Below are 15,299 nucleotides of genomic sequence, written 5' to 3' on the forward strand. Positions count from 1 at the left end.
AACTAAAACAAGAAAATAAAAGGGGGCAACCCTCCCCCTCGCTGGGCCTCGGCCCAGCTGGCCTCTGACATAGCCAGGCCGGCCTAGCCGGCCCACCTCTCCCTCTCTCTTATCTCCCCACGCACCAAAAATATATGGACAGATCGGCCCACTCCCTCCACGTCTTCCTCTCGCTCCCCTCCTCTCGATTGGATCGGCATCAAGCCCGATCCCGTCCTCGGTGCCATCGCCCTGGTGCCCCCGCCGCCGCCCTTCCGCCAACGCCAGCTCGCCGGAAGCCTCGCCCTCCTCCCGAAGCCCCCCCTCGCCGCGACGCCCCGGACATCACTGCCTCATCCCGATCTGGCGCCGCGCCGCCCTGACGCTGCACTGTCACCCGTCGCCGGACCGCCTCCCCCACTTCGCCGGATCGTCCCCGTCCTCCTCCCCAGTGGCTCCATCGTGCTGTCGCCGTCCCCGTCGTCGACCACCGTCGCCCCGAGCTCCGGCGCCATCTCGAGCTCACTTTGGCACATCTACAGGGCCTCGTGAGCCCTCTTCCCCTTCCCCTCTTCTTCCCTGCCGGACGCCGTAGCCGTCGTGCCTTGCCGCGCCGAGACGAGCAGCCCTGCGTCCCGGGCGCTTCCCGTCGCCTGCTGGCTCTGGCCGCCGCGGACCCCCCTTTTGCCACTGCCGCAGACGACCCGCGACGCTCCTCCCGTGCCACCCGCTCGCCCCGGCCTCGTCCAGGCCATCGCCCCTGGCTTCGGCGACCGGGCCCGTTCCCGGCCGCGCCCTGCCACTGGCTGCTGCCGCCGCGCGGGCATCACCCAGCTCCCCGCCCCATGGTCGCCTTGGGCACGGGCGCCCGCACCCATGCGCCTGATAACCCACCCCGCTAGGCCGCTGAGCCTATGACAACGGGGCCCCACAGGCCTCTTTTCTAAAAAAAGTGTAAAAACTTTTCTTAAGAGAAAGATTTAAAAATATAATTAATTATTGAATAAATAACTTAATAAAAATGCTTTAATTAAACTAATTACTTAGTTCACCTAGCTAATATGTAATTAATTAGCTAAGTCTATGACAGAACGACCCCCACATGTCAGAGTTGACCCTGGTCAACTTAGTGGACTGCTGACATCACGATGACGTCATGCTGCTGCAATAACTCCATTTAGATTTAATAATAATTTCAGAATATTGTTTAAACTTTGGAAATTCATAGAAAATTAATCGTAGCTCGGATGAAAATGTTTTCTACATGAAAGTTGCTTAGAACGACGAGACGAATCCGAATACGCTCTCCGTTCGTCTATCACACGTCCCTAGCATAGCAAACATGCAACTTTTCCCCTCCGGTTCATCTGTCTGGCAAACGTCCGGAACCGGGAAAACATTCCCGGATGTTTCCCCCCTACACCAGTATCGCCTAGCACTGCGTTAGAACACCTCTAGCCCCGCCTTTTTTCTTATTATGCATATGTTTGTGTGTATTTACTGTTTCTTCCCCCTCTTCTCTCCGGTAGAACCTGAGACCGATGCTGATGTCCCTGTGATCGACTACGTCACCGACGACCCTTCTTCCCTTTCAACGGAGCTTCCAGGCAAGCCCCCCCCCCCCCCCCGTTGATCATCCGGATATCGCCCATTCCATTCTCTCATTCTTGCATTAGATTTTGCTACTGTTATTGATTGCTCCTATTCTGATGCTTAGCCTGCTTTTGTACCTGCATTTGTTACCTACCTTCTTATCCTAAACTGCTTAGTATAGGTTGGCTAGTGATCCATCAGTGACCCCCACTTGTCCTTGTTGCCCCTGCTTCATCATCGACGCCTCGATCAACGTGATCGACGACCAGAGCCCGACACCTCACATCACATCACGCCCCTTTTTGTTGCTCGACTCTGCAGAGTTACCATCGAGTGTCGAGGGTGGAACCTCATACATCGCTCCTGATGAGATCTCTGTAGTGAAGCTATTCGGTCATGGTCATCGAGGTGGTTCCTCCTTCACCATTCCTAATACGGCTTTGTCGTGCAACCCCTCAAGTGTGAACCTCGAGGGTGGTTCCTCTTACGTTCACCATGATGATTACATCGAGTGGAATTCACCGGGGGTGATTCCCCGGGTTTTCCCCTTGATGTTTGGACACACAGTTACTTTGACTTTACTTGAGACCATTGTTGAAGTCGGGTCGGCCCTGAGGGGTACCCGCGAGTTGCTGATAAAGTCGGGCGGGCCCGTGGAGGACCCGCGAGTTTTCCACGTGGCACGGCCGGGCAGTCTGGGCCCTTGCCGTAAGTCCACGAGACGGGGCGACGGGGTCACATTACCATGAGTCTCTGCTCGTTTCCGCGAGCCCCCAATGCACTAACAGGTTTGGGTATTTGTTCTGAGTTGGCCTCTGGCCTTTACGCAGTAACCACCACGCGAGAATAGATATGGGCCTCGACATCGCAGTATCAGCCGAAGCTTTGTCAGAAGTCCAGTTCAGCATGGCGGCATTGGTCGGATCATGCTGGCCATCCGAGGCGGTGCTGGTATCCACCCTGCGCGCAATGACCCGGAGTGCAACGGGCGATGGGCCCAAGACCCCGGGGCACTTAGGATGTAGACCGGCGGGGACCTCTCTGCTGAGCCTAGGTAGGGCTGCGACGTGTTGATCTTCCGAGGCCGGGCATTGACCCCCGAAAGGTGTGTCTGGCCAGAGTGATCGAGCGTGTTGGCTAACGTGGTGCACCCTTGCAGGGAAGATATATATTCAAATATCGTGTCCACGGTAATGGACGTTCAGACTTATATCCTGATCTTATATAACTACAAATGGATACTTGAGATATGAGATGGATATGTGGCTCCGAGATTGCTTTCCCGCAGGGAGTCGGGGAAGGATCTCTCGGCGTTGATGTTACAACATGCTTGTTAAATATTAAATTGCTATTCTTTACTCTTCTACATGCTGCAAGATGCTCGGAGCTGCTTGAAGATGCTAGTCTTCGATAGGCTAGGCCTTCCCCCTCTATTCTGGCATTCTGGAGTTCAGTCCATAGATACAAACCTTCCTTTTGATACCAATGCATACTTAGTATAGATCTGATGCTTGCGAGTACTTTGGATGAGTACTCACGGTTGCTTTGCCACCCCGTTTTCCCCTTTCTTTCTTCTTTCCGGTTGTTGCAACCAGATGGTGGATCCCTGGAGCCAGATGCCACCGCCGATGGATGCTACTACGTGGAGCCCGTCGACGACCAGGAGTAGTTAGGAGGTCCCAGGCAAGAGGCCTTGCCTCTTCGATCGTTGATTTTTGTGCTAGCCTTCTTAAGGCATCCTTGTTTAACTTATGTCTGTACTCAGAGATTGTTGCTTCCGCTGACTCTTGTGTGTCGACCTTGTATTCGAGCCCTCGAGGCCCCTGGCTTGTAATATAAAGCTTGTATTATTTTAATTTGTGTCTAGAGTTGTGTTGTGATATCTTCCCGTGAGTCCCTGATCTTGATCGTACAGATTTGCGTGTATGATTAGTGTACGATTGAATCGGGGGCGTCACAAGTTTGTATCAGAGCCGACTGTTTGTAGGATCCCCATTTCCAACCCCTTGGCCGAAGTTGAGTCTAGTCTTTGAAATACCATTTTACTAACATGGCTGTGTGGCTTACGGGCCCATGTCGCCAATTGGGTGGTATTAGTATCTTTTATTCCTCGTCTATACTCTGGGAATCTGATCTCTCTTCTATTTGGGTTAAATGGTTTTGCAAACTATAACTCTAGGTTCTCGTAAATACTCCTCCCGGAGAGCCCGTTCATTCCAGATGATGGCCCGCTTCACCAAAAGATTCTAAAGATACTCTCTGATGTTTTCCCTGAGACCCTTGTACCCTTAGCCGTTGCGATCCCTACCACCGATAAATCCTTATGAGTAACTACCTACATTGTCGTTCATACCTTCATCCCCAGTTGCTCTTGTTATTACAAGGTGCCCCGAATTACTCTCTGTTGTCCTAAGAACCCATTGAGCCTACTGCCTTGCAGCTCTTTGGCATATGAATACCCCACGGATAAATACTCGTGCTTGTCGAGTATCCGTTTGTCCACAGTTGTTCATGTGTTTCACAAAATTCTTTGGAATGCTATTTGATCTTCTGAAACTCCTCAGTAGCCTATTACTCTTGTTCCTCCTTACCTACTTGCATTATGGTTACTTCCATATGTCTAGCAATACTCATTGGCATCCTTTGTCATCGTAATTTCGAGCATTTGATTCGATAAGTTTGTGAATGCTCGCGATCGTCCTAAATAGAATTCTTCCCTTGGCTCAGATGTCACTCCGGACATGAGCTGGTGTTTGACAAATCAAACCTTGATTGATTGTCGATCTATGTTTATCCAACTTACTTGTCTTGATCAAAGCCTCTGCTTCTGATCCCTTCAATTGGAAATCATAATTTCGTTACATTTGAGCTTTCATTTGGTCAGTTGTTTCTATAACCTAACCTCTTGCATTCTTTCGTCTTCTGGTTGAGTACCGATACTCACATCAGATCCATTGTGGACCTCTAGGTCCTTTGTTTGGTTTTATCCGATAGCATCCTTCATATTCAGTAACCTTGTGAGCCTTTCCTCGGATACACAATACCTTTGGTAAATTGTATCCCCCGCTCTCGTCAACCAGACTCTGCTTCCGGGCTTTCATCTACTCATGAAGTTTGTAGTATATGATCCTAAGATGCCCCTATAGGTTGAATCTATGTCTTCCTAAATCCGCGTGAACTCGAAAGTTATGCGGGTTATACACTACTGACTTTTCGCCAGGTAAAATTTCAACGCTACAACTTCTTCGAAAGCGAGAAGTGAATGGAAGGTTATGCATTGATGAAGTCTGAGTCGACCTTGAACCTTTGTGTTCATGCCCATGGACCCAATGTGGAACTTATCATGGAAACTTCTTGTAATAATAATAATCCCCTTGTGATAAGTTCATCTTGTAACTATGTTTGGCCCTTTGCAACCATGGTTCCGACCATATTGCTCTTCTTTGATTCCCTTTCTCAGACAAGTTGAAGTACTTGTCTTATGTAGACCACTTCACCTGTCTGACCTCTATTCTGCTCTACCCTCGAGTCTTACCCTCTTGTATCTTGAGAATATCACGGAACTACATAACTTCTTATGGGTTCTTCTTCAACTATCATTTCTCGCCGATTCCAATTTTCCACGGGTTCTGAGTTGTTTGTCACTCGAGAACATCGATAAATGATTCGAGTCTCCTTTGATTTGTTTAACCTTTCTGGTAACCAAACATATCTGAGCAGTGATAATTCGCTGCTTATGTAAATGCCTCGATGTACAAATCTGTCAGTAAGACCTCGTTGCTATTGTTGATGACATTCCAGTAGCCATCGATGGACGAGAACTTTGCCTATTGGTACACCTCGTTCAACGAGCAGGAAAATGGTTCTCTTCGTCCCTCGCCCTTGGTACCAACGTTGTTGCCGACATAACTGACAAGATATTATCTGACCTGTCTTGCTATCATGGCCATTCAAAAGTTAGCGCCTTCTTGTTTTTTTAACCCACATAGTGGGCCCATAACCCACAGTTCCACAAGATCGAAACTTGACTCTCCTTTACAACCTTGATCCCGAGATATTCGTTGCACTTGGCTTCGTATGTAATTCACGAGCTAACTTCCTCACCATGTTTCATTCCGGTAGCAAAGGTAACATTATTGTTCATTGGTCTGAACCCCCTTCATCACCTGTTTTAGGCATCAGTTGGGTGCCTACCTAGTTGAAACTTGTTGAACCTCCTAATAGCACTCTCGATATGTTTCCTAGTGCTTCTAAAATCACCTTCCTTGAGATAACTACCAGATGCCGATCCTTTCATACATCCGTCCTTATAGCTTCCCCTTTATTCCACCCCTTAAATCTCGGGACGAGATTTCTTGTAGTGGAGGAGAATTCTGATGCCCGGATATTTAAGCTACAGTGATCTCCTGTTGATGATGAAATGTCACCACGATTACTGTTCTTAAACTCATGATGGTTCGAAAACGGTTCAAATTCAAATCGAAAACAAAGTCGAAAATAAAAGTTTTCAGATTACAAAACTGAAATGTTCACAATATTCTATAAATTCAACTAATCATTGTCATGTTGGAACCAACCTCTTTTGGATTCCCATAATGCCCCTGGAAATTTTATTTAGTGGACCAACAGCCAATTATTTGAGCTTTTCAATTTCTAAAAATAGTTGAACACTCTGAAATGCTTTTGAAAATTTTTGTACCAACCCAGCTTATTGCCTTGTATTTTTGTGCCAAGTTTTGTTTAAAAAAAACTCTTTTAGTGGCTCAAAGAAAATAAACAAAAGGTAAAAACTAAAACAAGAAAATAAAAGGGGCAACCCTCCCCCTCGCTGGGCCTCGGCCCAGCTGGCCTCTAACCTAGCCAGGCCAGCCTAGCTGGCCCACCTCTCCCTCTCCCTTATCCCCCCACACACCGAAAATATCTGGACAGATAGCCCCACTCCCCCACATCTTCCTCTCGCTCCCTACCTCTCGATTGGATCGGGATCGAGCCCGATCCTATCCTCGGCGCCATCGCCCCGGTGCCCCCGCCGCCGCTCTTCCGCCGGCGCTACCTCGCCGGAAGCCTCGCCGTCCTCCCGAAGCCCCCCTCGCCGCGACGCCTCGGACATCACTGCCTCGGCCCGATCCGGCGCCGCGCCGCCCCGACGCTGCACTGTCACCCATCGCCGGACCGCCTCCCCGACTTCGCCGGATCGTCCCCGTCCTCCTTCCCAGCGGCTCCATCGCGCTGTCGCCGTCCCCGTCGTCGACCACCGCCGCCCCGAGCTCCGGCGCCTCCTCGAGCTCACTTTAGCACATCTACAGGGCCTCGTGAGCCCTCTTCCCCTTCCCCTCTCCTTCCCTGCCGGGCGCATCCCCTGGCCTGCTGGCTTTGGCCGCCGCGGACCCCCCTTTTGCCGCTGCCGCAGACGACCTGCGCCGCTCCTCCCGTGCCACCCGCTCACCCCGGCCTCGTCTAGGCCATCGCCCTAGCTCCGGCGACCGGGGCCCGTTCCCGGCCGCGCCCTGCCACTGGCTGCTGCCGCCGCCCGGGCATCACCTTGCTCCCCGCCCCGTGGTGGCCTTGGGCACGGGCGCCCGCACCCGTGCTCCCGATAACCCGCCCCACTAGGCCGCTGAGCCTATGACAACGGGGCCCCACGGGCCTCTTTTCTAAAAAAAGTGTAAAAACTTTTCTTAAAAGAAAAATTTAAAAATATAATTAATTATTGAATAAATAACTTAATTAAAATGCTATAATTAAACTAAGTAGTTAGTTAACCTAGCTAATATGTAATTAATTAGCTAAGTCTATGACAGAATGACCGCCACATGTCAGAGTTGACCCTGGTCAACTTAGTGGATTCCTGACATCATGATGACGTTATTGTAACGCCCACGATGCGGCTATATCTCCCACGTGTCGAGGCACGACTTAGAGGCATAACCGCATAGTGGTTTTGTCGTAAGAAGGGTCATCTTCACACAATCCCATGTAATGAACAAGAATGGGATAAAGAGTTGGCTTACAATCGCCACTTCACACAATACATAAATATAATCCATACATCATCCAAAATACAAACATATAGACTGACTACGGTCAAGATCCAGATGAAAATAAGACAACCCCAAATGCTAGATCCCCGATCGTCCCAACTGGGCTCCACTACTGATCATCAGGAAAAGACACATAGTAACGACCACGTTCCTCGTCGAACTCCCACTTGAGATCGACCCCATCATCTGCACTGGCATCGTCGGCACCTGCAACTGTTTTGGTAGAATCTGTGAGTCACGGGGACTCAGCAATCTCACACCCGCGAGATCAAGACTATTTAAGCTTATAGGAAAGAATGGTGTAATGAGGTGGAGCTATAGCGGCAAAAGCATATATGGTGGCTAACTTGCGCAAATGAGAGCAAGAAGAGAAGCAACGGAACGGTCGTCAACTAGCAATGACCAAGAAGTGATCCTGAACACCTACTTACGTCATTCATAACTCAAACCGTGTTCACTTCCCGGACTCCGCCGAGAAGAGACCATCACGGCTACACACACAGTTGATGTATTTTAACTGGGTCAAGTGACAAGTTCTCTACAACCGGACATTAACAAATTCCCATCTGCCTCATAACCGCGGGCACGGCTTTCGAAAGATAATACCCTGCAGGGGTGTCCCAACTTAGCCAATCATAAGCTCTCATGGTCAACGAAGGATAAACCTTCTCCCGGAAAAACCCGATCAGTCTTGGAATCCCGGTTTACAAGACATTTCGACAATGGTAAAACAAGACCAGCAAAGCCGCCCGAATGTGCCGACAAATCCTGATAGGAGCTGCACATATCTCGTTCTCAGGGCACACCGGATAAGTCAAGCTACGAGTAAAACCAGACCTCGAGTTTCCCCGAGGTGGCCCCGCAGGCTGCTCGGTTCGGACCAACACTCGAAGGAGCACTGGCCCGGGGGGGGGGGAGGTTAAAATAAAGATGACCCTCGGGCTCGCGAAAACCCGGGGAAAAGGCTTAGGCGGCAAATGGTAAAACCAAAGTTGGGCCTTGCTGGAGGAGTTTTATTCAAGGCGAACTGTCAAGGGGGTCCCATAAATCACCCAACCGTGTAAGGAACGCAAACTCAAGGAACATAATCCCGGTATAACAGGAACTAGGGCGGCAAGAGTGGAACAAAACACCAGGCATAAGGCCGAGCCTTCCACCCTTAACCAAGTATATATGGATGCATTAATTAAATAAGAGATATTGTGATATCCCAACATATCCATGTTCCAACATGGAACCAACTTCAACTTCACCTGCAACTAGCAACGCTATAAGAAGGGCTGAGCAAAAGCGGTAACTTAGCCAAACAACGGTTTGCTAGGAAAGGATGGTTAGAGGCTGACATGGCAATATGGGAGGCATGATATAGCAAGTGATAGGTAGCGTAGCATGGCAATAGAGCGAACAACTAGCAAAGCAAAGATAGAAGTGATTTCGAGGGGCGGTCATCTTGCCTGCAAGGTTCTCAGAGTTGTCGAAAGCTTGGTCCTCGTAAGCGTACTCAACAGGTTCCTCGTTCACGAACTCGTCTCCCGGCTCTACCCAAGACAAGAACACAAGCAACGGAACCACAATCAATCACGAGAAATGCACAAGCAACATGATGCAAAACATGTATGATATGCGAGATATGATATGTGATGCATATGCGTGCTCCGGAAGAAAAATGATGAACAAGGCAGTAACTTGGCAAACCAAGCATGCCACTGGAAAGATGAGATGATTTCGGTCGAAATCGATATAAAGATCACCGGAAACGGATGCACGGTTTGCAAATGGCGGGCAAAACAAGAATGACACGAATCTGCGATTAATAGCATGATAGCACTTAAAATGCAACAAGTGACAATGCTACAGCACTCCAACATAGCAACAAAGAATATGACAGTAATCTACAGGAGAAGCTTGACAAAAGATGAACACTGAGCTACGGCTAGTTCACAACATAACAAGCTCAAACAAGCATGGCACAAGTGCAAAAGATAACAGGTTCACAGACTTAGTGAAATTACTGGACATGACAGAAAACAGCATCAGGTAGCAATGTTCAGAGCACGAAATCAAAATGCTATAGTAACTTAACATAGCAAACAAGGCATGGCAGTATTATACTAAATGCATACGACAAAAGTCCCTTACTGACTGTCGTGGAATTGTCACGGCAGATGTCCTCAAGTTAGGACTTAGTCGTGGAGCCATCGCCGCTAGGAAGCTTGAAGGGGTTAACGGGACAAGGAACACGAGGGTTTATACTGGTTCGGCCCCTTACGGTGAAGGTGAAAGCCTACGTCCATTTGAGATGGTATTGATTAGGGTTTCGATGACCAGGGAGCTTAACGGCTATGCCTGGCTCTCGATGAGATGTTTCTTGTCCCTAAACCGCCGCCGGGTCGTCCCTTTATATAGAGAGGTTGACGCCCAGCGGCTCTCAGAGTCCCGGCCGGCTCATAAGAGTGTCCGGCTCGGACTCTCAACTATTCTTGCCTTACACTACAAGTTCTACCATAATGTTAATTGTAACTTCGGGCCTTAAGCCATATCCTGGTCTTAAGCCCATCTTTGGCCCACCGTCTTCAAGCTTGCCGCCGGGCTTCTGTCAATGACCATTATGAGTAACCCGGCCCCTCCTGGCGGGTGACTCTAAGGTCTATATCCTCAACATTAGGCCCCAGATTGATTTGAGCCGGCTCATGTCAATCTTCGATTCTTTCGATAGAAAAACTCCGGCTTACAATTGTGTGAAGGCCATAACCCGGCGTGACGTCATCCTCTAGACTCCGGGTGATCCGTCGTGACGTCATCTTCCATTAAGTCCATTTTTTACTCCACCAGATCCGCAACGGATCTTATCTTTACTGCCATCCCGAAAATCGAGGCGCCTCTCGGGCAAGATGACCGCGCCGTGACCTCCTCGTTTCCCGCGCCCACTTATGAGACTGGCTTTATAAATAGCCCAACCCTCGGGTCTTTCTCACTCTCCCTCTCCTGCGGTCTCCTTCCTCTCACTGCCCCCGTGCTGCTCGAGCTCCGCCGCCGTCGCCGCCGCAACAGAGCTCCGTGTCGTCGTCGTCTTTGGCCGCTGCATCACCCTGACTCGGTCCAGACAAACGGCGGCAACCTCCGCATCTCTTCAGCACCAGTAAGTTCTCGCCTCTGTAGGGCAGATCCGCATTAGGGCTCCGTAGTTCTTCCTCTGTTCTTCATAGTTCATCGCGGCCCTCAGTAGATTTGATTTTTACTGCCCTTTTTGATCTTAGCCCTACATAGAACCACTGCGGTAGCTGTTTAAGACCCATTTCCAATGCAAACAGACCTCTTTTTATTGCATAAAAGCCCCGTTTGAGCCCAAGAACTTCCCTCACGTCTGTTTTTAGGTCTAGAAACTTTCCTTTTAGCCGACCGTTTTGATCCAAATTTTTTACAGCAATGTGTGAAAAACTGTTTTCACCACACTTAGTAAAAAACTGCACCCGTTGAGTCATGCCGGTTTACATTTCCGGTTTAAAGAAACCACACGCCGTAGGACCTTCCGGCTCAAAGGAGACCATGCGCCATAGAATTTCCCGGCTCATCTGTGATAAAACCGTAGACAATCAAATTACTCTCAATACCTCTACCGGCTTAAATAACCCGATGCGCCTAGATATATGTCATTAGTCCCCTCCATAAGCCGCCACTTTTACATTGAACTGTAAATTTCCTCCGGCTTATAATTAAACCGGACATGTTTCCTTTTATCATAGGCTTCCGTCTTTCACCATGCCTCCCAAAGCTCCCAAAGCTCCCATCACATGCAATTGGATGAGGTCCAACGTCACCGACGAGACCTTAGCGGACTTTGTGAAGTCGGGTTATCTGCCCAAGAAGGACGTCATGTCCTACCGTGCCCCCGATCCATCAGAGGAGAGACCACAGCCAAAGGACGGGGAGGTAGTCATTTTTGCGGATCACATGAGCCGGGGCTTCGCACCGCCCGGTTCAAAGTTCTTCAGGGATGTACTGAATTTCTTTGACCTGCGGCCACAAGATATAGGACCCAACTCGGCGTCCAATATATGCAATTTCCAAGTGTTCTGCGAGGTTTATCTTGGAGAAGAACCCAGCCTGCTACTCTTCAGAGAGCTCTTCTACCTGAACCGCTAGAACGAGTGCGCCAACGGGCCAAGTTTGGAACTTGGTGGCATCTCCATCCAGCGACGGAGGGACTGCCTTTTCCCTTACGCCGAGCCGCCAAGCCACCCCAAAGACTGGAACCAGACGTGGTTCTATTGCCAAGACACGTCGCCGGCTGATGAGAGCCCGCTGCCCGGCTTTCGCCCTTCACGTCTGGAGCCCACACACCCTCTGTCAGACAAACTGACTCAAGCGGAGCGCCAACCCCTGCTCCCCACTATCAACAAGATCAAGGCTCTCCTGGGCAATGGTCTCAATGGAATCGATCTGGTCCGAGTCTGGATCTCCTGGCGGGTGATCCCATTGAGCCGCCGCCCCGGCTTAATGTGTGAGTACACAGGCCGAAAGGATGATCCCCTGAGACATAGCCGCAACGATCTTCCTGAAGACGTTGCTGAAGACATGACCAAGGCCCTTTTGAATGAGAGCCTGGCAGACTGCGGGAGGACCGGGTTAGCCCCCTTCTGCAAGACCAACCCAGCCCCAGCGGTAAGCCGCTGACCTGAACATCTTTATTTTCTTCTGGAGATAGCCTTCATCTGAACTTTAAGAAATCATCATTGTATTTTTCAGGCTGATGACAAGTTTTGGAAGGTCAAATATGACCATGAGGCGGCCAAGAAGGCCAGGAAGGCCAAGAAAGCCGCCAAGAGAGCCGCTCCCCGTAAGAAGGGAAGCAGGCCTACTGCTTCAGAGCTGCTGCAACTAAGCGACAACTCCGAGTCAGAGGTAACCCCTAACCTGTAAGCTCTTGTTGTGTTTGTTGTTTACTTCTGTCCGCCTTATCAATACTGTTCATCAACAGGAGGACACCGGAGCCAGTAACCCGGTGGTTGAAGAGGTAACGATACTTTCCTCCGACTCGGAGCCCTTGCCAAGGCTGAAAGTACGAAGGGTAACCCGGAAAGTAAGCTTTTCACATCCTTTAGCTTATCAAGATCCTCAATTTGTTTTGAAGCAACAGATGCATGAGAGCCGGCGGCACACCCGGACCAACAAGGACGCCGACCTCTCTTCCGGTTTACCTGACGCGTCGAGGAAACGCCGGACCGAGGTGATCTCAAATTTGTACCCTTTTCATCCTTTGGCGGGTGTTATACGTCAACTGCTCAATTCTTCAGACTCAAATTATCAGGAAACTTCCCCTTCTTCTGTCGACTCTATGCAGTCGAACCTGCCGGCTTTCAAGACCGTGCCCGGGTAATGATGATCATCTCATGTTGTACTTGTCTTTACTTACACTTTTGTGCTTAACCTTTTTGTCTTTTCAGTGCCCAGGCAAAACTCAGCAAAAGGGCGAAGAAAAACAAGCCGGTCGAAGAGCCGGACTTGCCTGAGCCGGAGGTAGCCGCTCAAGAACCGCCAGCTGCCTCTGCTCCTGAAGCCACCGCTCCAACCGACAAGGCAACTGCAGAAACTTCTGCTAACCCGGAGACTTCCAGCTCGGCTCCACCGGTCAACGACCCGGATGTGGTAATCACCCGGACGGAATTTGTTGAGCCGGGGAGACCTACTGCGCTGGCAAGTGCTCCGCTAAGGAGGAGTTGCTAGAGCGCCGCCGGGCCAATCTGGACCTCACCGACTACGCCAATCTGAGCATCGGAGAGATCATCTCCGGCTATGTCAGCCAGGTGCACAAGAGCCGGGATGTAGAGATCGGCATGGTGAACCAGATTCAGCAGAAGTCTGAGGTACCACTCTTCTTTCTTCTTGCTTTACTGCATAGTTATCTTGTGTTCTTACCATACTCTAGCCCCCAAGTCTACTACTTATGATAGAATATGTTGTAGACTTAAGTCCGGCTTACTCGCTTGACCGGTAATTGTAGATAAACGTTCGATATGCATTAGCCCCCAAGTGCCAAGTGTCTTTGCTTGGAAAGTGCTTGGGACTTTAAAATTGTCAATAATAATGTTCATCCTATAACCCGGAAATATGCAGGCTGCTTGCAAGAAGCTTGAAGCTGACATCTCCGATCTGAAGACCCGCCTGAAGACGCAAGAAACTGAGACCCGGAAGGCCAATGCCAAATTTGTGTCCAGTATTGCTGCGCAAGAAAAGCTGAAGACGGACTTTGACGCTGAACGGAAAGCTGGGCCGAAGAGAAGGCTACTCTGGTGAACCGGGCCGAACAGGCGGAGAAGGCTCTGTCAGAGAAGACCGCCGAACTCTCCGGCTTAAAGCGCCAGTGTCCCAGATGGTTGCCGCAATCTTCGGTAAGTCATCCACCGGCTTTCATCCAGTTTAAAATTTTTATGTCTCATAACCCATCATTGCCGGCGGCTTATCTTACTCTGTTACACAGGTCCCAGAAGCGCCAACCTCAACCAAAGCGTGGTAACCAAGCTTAAGGCCGTGTACACCCTGGTGGAGCAACTCTACACCGGGTCACAGCGCGCCTTGGCCGTGGTGGCCCTATCCAATGAGGTGCCGACTCACCTGGCGGAAGTTCTTCGCCGGCTCGCCGTTCTTCCTCAACGTGTCCAAGAGCTGCGACGGGCCTCTGCAAGAGCCGGAGCAATAGCTGCTCTGAGCCGGGCCAAGGCGTTCCTTCCAGAGCTAGACCCGGCGGACATTGCTCTGGGCTATCCCAGTTTGAAGGAAGACGGCACCCCCTTCGACCAAAGGGACTTCGCAGCCTGCGTGAAGATCGTACGCCCGGTGGCCACCCTCATTGGAATGACACGGATCTGACCAAGTATCAGCCGGGTTATAATGCAGAAAATCAGAGGATCCCCACTCCGCGTTATGAAGCCATCAGCTTAGTCCCGCCGACTCGGAAGCACACCTTTGCCCCGGAGATTGACCCGGCCGGGTTAATTGACGAAGAGGCTCAATTTGAAGCTCTGAGCGGCATTGACTGGAAGTCGTCAATGTTCTAGGTCTTGGGAACAGCCGGAGGAGAGGAGAGAGACGAGCCGGAGCTTCAACCCAACAGGCATCGTAACTCTGTAGGCGGCTTATTAAACAATGCTTCACCCTTTTGGACTCGATGAGTCTTGTAATAGAGTAGGATCAACACTTTAATCTTGCCATGCCATCGTGCACACATTGAATGCTGAAGTCCATTGAAATTGTCTCTTTTATACCTCTCCGAGTCATAATTGATCATTCATTTTCCTTAATCTCAAATAATTGCCTTTAACTATCCTGCATCGAAAGACAAGTCACAAGTCTCTAGGCGGCTTACCGCGCTGAGAATCGTAGTTTTGGACATATAACCCGGAAGATGAATCAAAAAAGACTGGTCTTCAATCATGTCTTTGACATACCCGTCATACCACACTTACCGGCCTGCAAGCACACTACCGGCTTATATAACCCGGGTAATAAGGCTGGTACCTCAACTCCGGTTTACCAGTCTTAAGAACGCCGATTGTATTCAACTAGTACTGTAAATCTAAGCCGGCAAGGTGAGACCCGCCGTGCATACTTGAGATAATCAGAAGAACTTACTATAAACCAGAAAAGCTTAGAGGTTTCCGGTTCGAATACGACCAGAGACCCGTCCCA

The sequence above is a fragment of the Triticum aestivum genome, chromosome 6D (assembly GCF_018294505.1).
Source record: "Triticum aestivum cultivar Chinese Spring chromosome 6D, IWGSC CS RefSeq v2.1, whole genome shotgun sequence".
NCBI lineage: Eukaryota > Viridiplantae > Streptophyta > Magnoliopsida > Poales > Poaceae > Triticum > Triticum aestivum.